The sequence below is a fragment of the Heloderma suspectum genome, chromosome Z (genome assembly GCF_057233095.1).
Source record: "Heloderma suspectum isolate Gila_16-S chromosome Z, 16-S_ref, whole genome shotgun sequence".
Lineage (NCBI taxonomy): Eukaryota > Metazoa > Chordata > Lepidosauria > Squamata > Helodermatidae > Heloderma > Heloderma suspectum.
Window position 1 is genome coordinate 18738496 of NC_139476.1, and position 9187 is coordinate 18747682.

Here is a 9187-nt window from a genome sequence, read left to right on the forward strand (position 1 = left end):
AGTGCCTCTGTGCCCAGCCCCACACGGCTGTAGCCAGGGCCAGCTCCTCCCCTTCTCAAGGAACCTGTCTGGGCTAGCACCCTTCGTCGCAGGCCTGGACCCCGCCTAGGTCCAGGAGCTCAGATTTACAGACCCCAAAGGGTTGATTTCTGAAAAATGACTTGCCGATTCAGCGGGCTTGTCGCCTTGGTCCTGGATGGCAGGAGTAGAGGGCCTCCTAGAATCCTAGAATCATGGAATAGTAGGGTTAGCAGGGGCCTACAAGGCCATCGAGTCCAGCCCCCTGCTCAGTGCTCACTTTGGCTAACCTGCCACACTATACGCTTGGTAGTAGCCAGCAACAGGAATGGGTCCGTTTTGTCGGAAAGGGTTTTGGATGGGGCAGAATAACAAGGAGCCTTGTGACACCGTAAAGACTCAGAAACAAAGACGTTGCTGCAGGATTCCTTGTTCTCCTTGCTGCGGTTCACTAATGCAGCTACCCCTCCGGGGACTGGGGAAGACACACACTCCCCGCAACAATATAACATTTGTCAGTCTTTGATGTATTGGGCTATGAATATTGTCTTTGGGGAGGGGCCCTATAGCTAGAATACCCCCCAAATGCATACAAAGAGTGGATTTTCTGGAATATAAACCCGGGTACTTGGTTGCGATGGTTAGGGCCTTTGTCAGGCTTGTCTTCATGGTGGACCTGACTTTGGGGGCGATACCCACACAGGGGGAGTCTTAAAGTCGTCACAGGACTTCAGTTTGGAGTTAGATATCTGTTTCTGAAATGGGTGTCTTCCTTCTTGGCGGCTATTGGTGCATTTGAGGTCATCTGGAGCAGCCCAGGGAAGCTCGTGCCATAAAACGAAATGTGCTAGTATTGAAAATGCCCCAGAATTCTGCTGCAGCCGACTAACAGGAAATTCCTTCCTTGAGCTTGGTTATGGCTTGCTCAGCCCTGTTAAGGGAGAGAAAGGGGCATTCCCTTCCTTCTTCCGGATCGATCCCAACGAACTTGCCGAGTATGCGAGTGTAGTCCGGCTTCTCCTGCATTTCCACTGGAACTGGATTGGGCTGGTTGCTACCAGTGATGACAGTGGCGAGATTTTCATCCAGACGCTGACAACAATGCTCGAGCGGAAGGACATCTGTGTGGCCTTCACTGAGATGTTCAAGTCAGAGGACCAGCGCTATGTGATTCAGGTACGATCTGGCACTATTCCTAGTTCTTGGTTTGAGCCCCAAGTGATGATTGTGTTTGGGGACTCCATTGCTATTGTTCAAATAGCAAGTTTATTGGGTGTCCATGAGAAAAAGACCGAGATTCCTTTTAGGAAGGTATGGATCATGACCTCCCACTGGGAAGTTGCTGTGACAAGACCCTTGAACGGGCGAGTTCTAAAATCCGTCAAGGGAGCTCTGCACGTCACAGTCCACAGAAGGGATGTGCCAGGATTCAAGCATTTTGTTCGGGCTTTAGACCCACTCCAACCGCACGGAGACGCCGTTCTCCGTCACACATGGGAAACGGTCTTTCAATGTCGTTTTCTGAACCGAGGCCAAACCTCTCAAAGGGTTTGGAGATTCTGTACCGGGAAAGAAAAGCTAGAAGACCAGCAAGACTCCTTGTATGAGATGAGGATGTCCAGTCACAGCTACAACATCTACAACGCCATCTATTCCGTGGCACACGCCTTACATGCCGTGTACGTATCAGGATCCAAGCGTGCAATGACAACGGAAGCCAAGAGGCTCCTGAATGTCCAGCCGTGGCAGGTAATGTTCTCATGAAGATTTGGCCTTCGACATTTTGTCCAAGACAAGATGCCTTGGACATTTGTCCTTGGACAAGATACCTTGGGCATTTTTTAAAGGCCACATCCTGGGAGCAAAGAGTGAGTCTTCGAGAAGGGCTATTAGCCCATTCTACAGATCCTAAGAAAGATATTGCCTGTGGATATTCTCCCATGGCTGTCATTTCCCTTAAAGAGCATTAAGAAGTAAGTTAGGAGTAGTGGAGACCAGCTGTACTTCTGTAAGAATTATATATTTACAAATGTGGATACTGAGGAGGGAGGGACCAGGCAGGCCTCCATCCCAAATATGGATTTCTAATCTGCAAAGGAGTATTCCTCGACCCCCCCACCGACTCTCAGACACAATCAGAAGGCAGTTCCCCACATCCCATGTTCCTTCTTGACAGCCAACTGAAGACCCCCAGATGCTGGTCTCCTTGCCGCTACGAGCGAACTCCCTCCAGCGCCCATTCCAAGATATATTGGCCTGTTGTGGTCAGTAGACACCAGCCAAAACCAAACCACTGTGTGTGCATGATCAAGCAAAAAAGATGAATCCTGAGCATGAAACCAAATAGAGTGCAGGGAGGAAAGCCTAACTTGATGGCAGTCACGGTTTGCTAGAAGATGCCTGGTCTCACTCACAGCCACGCTGGCCTCTGAGCATCTCTTCCATTTCAGATCCTTGCTTCCTTGAGGAATGTCTGGTTTAACAACAGTGCTGGAGACCAAGTCTCTTTCATGGACAACGGCAGGAGATACGATATCCTGAACTGGGTTTTCTTCCCAAATGGATCTTTATCTCCGGTGGAAGTTGGAAGAGTGGATTCAGGGGCTCCCTCAGGACAAGACTTCACCATTTGATCGGATGGGATCGTGTGGGCTACAGAGGTGGGGCTGAAGTGACAGTTCTAGGGCAGCTGTTGGCCAGGGGGCACCCGTAACGACAACTGAAGGCACCCACCATCCCCTTTCCTCACACCCTATCCCCATTCCCACCCCCCAACCCCTGGAAGTGGCAGCTGCAGTGGAGAGAAGAAATAAGGCAGAGGGAATCCAAGCTGGGGGCTGAAGAAAGGTGGGAATCCAAGCTGGGTGGGGAGGAAAGACATACATGCCCAGGGGCCCAAATGGCTCTGGGGGAATGCACCCTCAGTCTTCGACGGCAAAGGTGGCAATGGGTCCACAACGGTTGCCTGCCCCTGTTCAAGGGTCACGGTAGAACTTAAGAGCATTGCAGTCCTCTCCCTTGAGAACAAAGGCTGTCTTTCTAGATGAGACCAAAGGCCCATTGAGTCATCATCCCGCGGTAAAAAGCAACCTTTGCATGTAAATCCCAGGTTTGGTCCCGGAATAGTGGGTGGGGTTCCAGCGTTACAGTTTCTCTCTTCCCCTTTGAGCCTCCTCTAGGATGTTTCTAAGTAACCTGCAGACATCCAGAAGAGATTTGGCTCTCCTCAAGTGGTGATCCTATCCATCATGTAGTGGGAAATTCTGCTGAGCAACTTGGTTCGGAGCAATGTTTGTCACGGACATCCTCAACTGTTTGCCTCTTCCCTTTTAGAAGCCGCCCTTCGCCAGGTGTGTGGAGCGGTGCTCTCCAGGGCACCGGAGAAAAGTTCCAGAGGGGAAGCCGGTTTGCTGCTACAGATGTGATCTTTGTCCAGATAGGACGATTTCCAACATGACAGGTACCTCAAACTCTGAGAGCCACACAAAAGTGCAGAACGTCCTGGGGGCAGAGTGGAGCGGGGGCAAAGGGAAGGTCATAGGCCAGGAGAAGAGTCTGCCGTTTCCCCAGGAATTTTTTCCCCTGTCATCGGACTGTCTGCTGCTGCTGTTTATTTGCTTGCAAGCTATACAAAATTGCCGGAAGAAATCTGCTGTGTAAATAATAGAATAATAACGCTTACGTGCCGTTTTCTAGAAGGGTTGTTTTGGCATCTGGCCTGAAGCTTCTTGGCAGTACACTGATCAGGGCAGATGGCTGGTCGTCCTTGTAAGGGTTGGAGCACGTCGCCGCAAAGTTAAGCTGGCTGCTCCATTATCTATGGTGATTTCTGTAACCTGTTCCCAGCCTCTGGACCAACACATCTCAGAGGACAGTCCATAAGCTGAAGAAAATGACTGACAGATGACAGATAGATGTTCATTCCAAAGGAGCCGCAATTCTGTTCTTACAGTTGCCTACACTGATCAGGGCAAGGAAATGACCTGAGGAAATTCAGTCCATAACCTGAAGAAAATGACAGAAGGGAATCCCTTTATTTATTTGCTCCTTCAGAAGGAGCCGCAGGTTAAAGTTCAGTTCTTATAGTTGACTAGCTCTCGTTCTTGGTCAATGAACATGGGTTTTTCTTCCTTGCTGAAGGTAGAACTTCAGTCTGGCAGAACGGATCACCACGTAAAAAAAGCAGTATGTGACTTTTCCATCTGTGGTCTTATTCAGTACATTTCCAAAGCTTAAACAGATAGCAGTCAAACAGACGTTAGACAGTTAGGAGTGCAGTAAGCTAGAGAATGGATGTTTTTATCTCCTTTGTGGGCTGAACTGGCCCCCACAGAACGAATCTTTGTATTATGACTGAGATACTTCAACAGTAGTTGCTCGTTCCAGATGCCAATCGATGTGCCCTGTGCCCAGAAGATCAACACCCAAACAGGAACCGAGACCAGTGCATCCCCAAGGAGATCCACTTCCTTTCGTATCAAGAGACACTGGGCTCCGTTTTAGCTTCTCTGGTGCTTTTCCTCTCTCTGACCACAGCGGTCGTTCTGGCAATCTTCATTCAACACCGTGACACACCCATCATCAAAGCCAACAACCGAGACCTCACCTACGTCCTCCTCCTCTCCCTCCTGCTCTGCTTCCTCTGCTCCTTCCTGTTCATTGGATGACCCAGGAACGTCACCTGTCTTCTCTGACAAGCTGCTTTCGGCATCATCTTCTCTGTCGCCATTTCCTCCATTTTAGCAAAAACTGTCACCGTGATTCTGGCCTTCATGGCCTCCAAGCCAGGAAACATGGCCAGAAAACTCTTGGGGAGACAAGTGACGAACTCCATTGTCCTGGCCCGTCCCCTCATCCAAGCTGTGATCTGTGCTGTCTGGCTGGTCACCTCTCCCCCATTCCAAAACTTGGACTTCTATTCTCTGCCCGGAGAGATCGTAGTGGAGTGTAAAGAAGGCTCGGTCCCCATTTTTTACACTGTCCTGGGCTACATGGGTTTTCTGGCTGTCGTCAGCTTCATGGTGGCTTTCCTAGCAAGGAAGTTGCCCAACAGCTTCAACAAAGCCAAGTTTATCACCTTCAGCATGCTGGTGTTTTGCAGCGTTTGGGTCTCCTTTGTGCCCACCTACCTGAGCACCAAGGGGAAGTCCATGGTGGCCGTGGAGGTCTTCTCCATCTTGGCCTCTGGGGCCGGTCTTCTGGGCTGCATCTTTCTCCCCAAATGCTACATTATAGTGCTGAGGCCCGGTCTCAATTGTAAAGATAATCTAATAAGGAGAAAGAATTAAGGTGTCTATCACTTCAAAACATGCCCTGCTACTCTAGTTTCCTATAAAGTACATGTATAAGAAGGCCAATAACATCATAAAAACGTGCTGAGTTACGTCTTAAATCACGGGGTCCTTTCCATACTGGCGCCTTTGCTCTAGTTCTGTGGCTTTTGCTCTTTCCCAGTCAACTGGAAGTGGGCTTAAATGGCTGTCTGTACGGCATTATATTCCCATAGACACCCTTCAATCACAGAACTATTGTTACAAAAAACATGCCATCACACTATGAGGAATTAGTTGCATTGCATCTCCAACAAAAAGTTGCAGCATGGTTCAGGGTTCCTGTCAGCCAGTTCCGCCTTCTTCTGAGATACCCCAAGTGGTGTGGGTCTCAATTCCCCTATAAGGAGAACATCCTTCTCTCCCCCATGCAATTCTCAGCTCATCTCACTGGATTGGTTTTGGGGAGGGGAGGTTTTGTTATATTTTTTCGCCCGTTGCTGAGGCATGTGCAACGTTTTCAAATTAATCTTCTATTGTACATTTTTACAAAGCAAAGCAAGCCGAAAACCTGACAAAACCTACAAGAAAAAAGAATGAAATTTTAAAAAAAAATACAACTTGTTCAAAATCCTCAGTTTCTAACATGGCAATATTCGAGGGGGGGGGAGGGGGGGGAGGTGACACATGAACTTCTGTTAAAATTTTTTTTTTAAAAAAATACAACAACTTGTTCAAAATCCTCAGTTTCTAACACGGCAATATTTGAGCGGGGGGGGGGGAAGGGGGGGAATGGTGACACATGAACTTCAGTAAAAGCAGACCAAATATCTGCATCCAAGTCCATTTGCAAGTTGCACCTAATACCACTCTTTCAAATATTGCTGGCGTTGTTAAATCTTCAGCCCATTGTATTATAGGCGGTGAGCTTTTGTGCTTCTGATATCATAGTGTCCGTCTTTTAGCAACCAAAGGGGCACGGCAAATCCATTCACGCTGGCCACGTGTTATGTTCCAAGAAGCCGGTAAGTAGCTTAAAAGAACATTTACATCAGTAAATATCAAAGAGCTTTCCAATACAAAGTTTATCCGTACAATAACTTCCTCCCAAAAGGAGGTGGCCATTGGCATTTCCAAAGCATAGGAACCAAAGAAGCACTGACTGCATGACACCTGCGACGATTCACCGGATTTGGCAAGCCTTTGCTAAAAAGACGTTGCATTTGCAACTCGGGTCCCTTCCGAGAGGAAAATGGCAGGACGTCGATGCAATAATAAATAAAATAAATTGCTTTCCAGGACTTCTCCAGACACGTTTCCTTCAAGAATGCATATGCTTCTCTCTTGTTCCTCGGGAGCCCCGTTGTGGTTCAGATTTTGTTGGCACGTGCCAGGTGAGCTCCCTGTTAGAGGGAGTGATAGTAGCGGCCGGAATCTATTATGCGAAATTATGAGAAGTGTCGGTGACACCACATTTGCAGAGTGGGAATGCGAAACGCATGAGCGTGCTGTCATGGAAAGGGGGGAAACTGGGTCAAGAGAAGGGACGACAGTGGAACGGCTTCCTTCAAAATTAGGGACTTTTTACTGATAGAAAAATAACAACGCAATCCTATATGCCCTATACTCAGTATAGTATGCTCAGTATAGTATAGTCTACTCCTACATCTGAGTATAATCCTATACTCAGAAGTCATTCCCATTGATTTCCATGTTGCTGACTCCAACTATTGCAGCTGGCGTCTCATTCCTTAACTATACAAATATGTTGCCCTTGGTATGACTTGGGCATGATCAGAGCCGTCGCTCAAGAATTCTAATATTCCTTCTGCATTACACTTTCTCCTTATTTATTTTAAACGCTGGGAATGCCATTCACCTGTTTGCTTTCACCATTTCCCCCCTTTCCAGTTTTGACCTTGCGATACCGGGGGGCCGGGAGACGGTCGGGAAAAAAGAGAAGGCTGTGCTTCTCTTTCAAGGCTTGCACGTTAAAAAGTATTTTTGTGGGGACTTCTAAGCCAAGCCTAGCTAATAAAAACCAACAGAAGGCCCGGCTTTTGCGTCCCGTCAGGCAAAATCTGGAAATGGCTGGCGAAGGGGGAGACGCACGTCACGGTCTTCCTCGGGTGGGTTGGGGCTGACACTGCTTGCAGGAGCGGATCGTCCTGTTAGGAACAGGGAAGCAGCTCTGCGCCGGGGTGAAAGGTGGGTCCCCCTCGGCGGGATTCTTTGCGGGCTGACCGGCCGTGGCTTTGGGCGAGGGTCCTTCCTAGCCCTAGCTGGAGAGGCCCCGGGTCAAACAGGGCTGGTCTGCATGGAAATCATGCGCTCTGCAAGTGATCTTCCAGGGCAGAGGCAAATCTCCAGTCCTGGTGGCTCTCCCGAAAGTGCCGATCCAGTCTCCGGCCTCCCACCTGCCAGTCTCAGGAGCCCTGCTAGACCTCGGTGCTTCTGCTGCAGCAGGCAGCTCCAAGCACTGCAGCCCGCTCATCTCCATGGCTCCACTCCGACCTGAGCCCTTCTACTGGGGTCCCCGCTGGAGGTCAGAGCGATGGACTTCCAGCTGCTGATGGCAGCCGTCCTGTTAAGACCCCGGTCAGGCGTCACCATCAGGCAGCTCTTCGGGGCATTTCTTGTCCTGAGCCCTAGAGAAAGCGGGGGTCTGTGTTCCCAAGCAGAGCAGAAAAGGCTGGGGAGGGACTGCAGGACCCCCCCGCCCCGTATCAGGAAAGCACAAGCTCATGAAAACACGAGCGAAGGAGTGCTGGAGGCAGACCTTCCCTGCTTTCCTGGGGTGGGGGGATGTGTGTGGAGGGGCTCGAAGGGGAGCGCGACATTAGCCAACACGCTGGATGGTGCAGTGCGTGCGCACGTGTGTGGAGGGTGATAATGCGCTGTCACGTGATGGTGCACCGCGCTCCCTCGTGAAAAGAGGTGACCCCGTGTCACAGGGAGCTGGACCACAGCACCATCTCGTGGCTGCATATTGAAACATCTGGGAACTGCGGATGGGGGGAGCAGGGAAGGGAAGCGCGTGTAAAGGGAGCCTGTCGTGATCCTGCCTTTCAAACGGAGGTGGAGAGCCCCCGTTAATGTGCAGGGTTCAATCCTGGGGCAGAAACGCCTGAAGACAACCGAACTAAGCAGTCGCTAAGGTACTCCTTGCCGCTCCTGACGCCAGGGGTGTCCACAGCTGCTCCGCTGGGGATTTGGTGGAGCCCCTCTGCCCCACAACCACGTGAGGTCTGTCCCTCTGGAGGCCCATGCTCAGCGCGTGCTCGCCAATGGCTCCTCCTCAAGTCGGAGGGAGGGATCAAGTGGGGTGCCGCAGGGCTCAGCCTGCGCTCTTCGGCATTCCTGTTAACAACTTGGAGGAAGGGGTGGGGGGGAAGCTTGCCAAACTCCCCGCAAAGGGTCGCCATGTAGGGGAGCGCGGCAACCGCTTCCCCACCCTCCCGCGCGGTGGGGCACGAGGCAACAGACGTCAGTTCCAGGAAGGCGGATTTCAGCTGGACCTCAGGAAAAGCTCCCTAAGGATGACCAGAAAAGGCTCGAAACGTGAACTGCTGCCAGACACCCTCAGGTGCCCCGGAGGAGACTGGGACGCCTCTGTGGGGCTGGAATGGGTGCAACGTGGCTGCAAATGGCGGAGAAAAGAACCCACGAGGCTTCAGAAGATGCCACGTCACCTCGCGCACCCCCTCTTCTAGAGTGCTCCCTGCCCGTGCCGTCCTCACTGCGGTGGGATCCGGAGTCTGTTGGTACACCAGCAAACCCGATTCTGAGAGCTCCGGCTTCCTCCGGACAGGCGGAAACCCCGCTCCTGTTCCTCCGCAGCCGGATCTCGTCTTGGATTCTGCTGGCACTCGCCGCCTGGGATCGCGGTGAGAGGGACT

At 50.9% G+C, this 9187-nt stretch overlaps 1 pseudogene; it reads left to right on the forward strand.

The window, feature by feature from the left end:
- The first annotated feature begins 156 nt into the window (after nt 1-156).
- Nucleotides 157-7806, forward strand: LOC146333835 (vomeronasal type-2 receptor 26-like; annotated as a pseudogene).
- The last annotated feature ends 1381 nt before the right edge of the window (nt 7807-9187 follow it).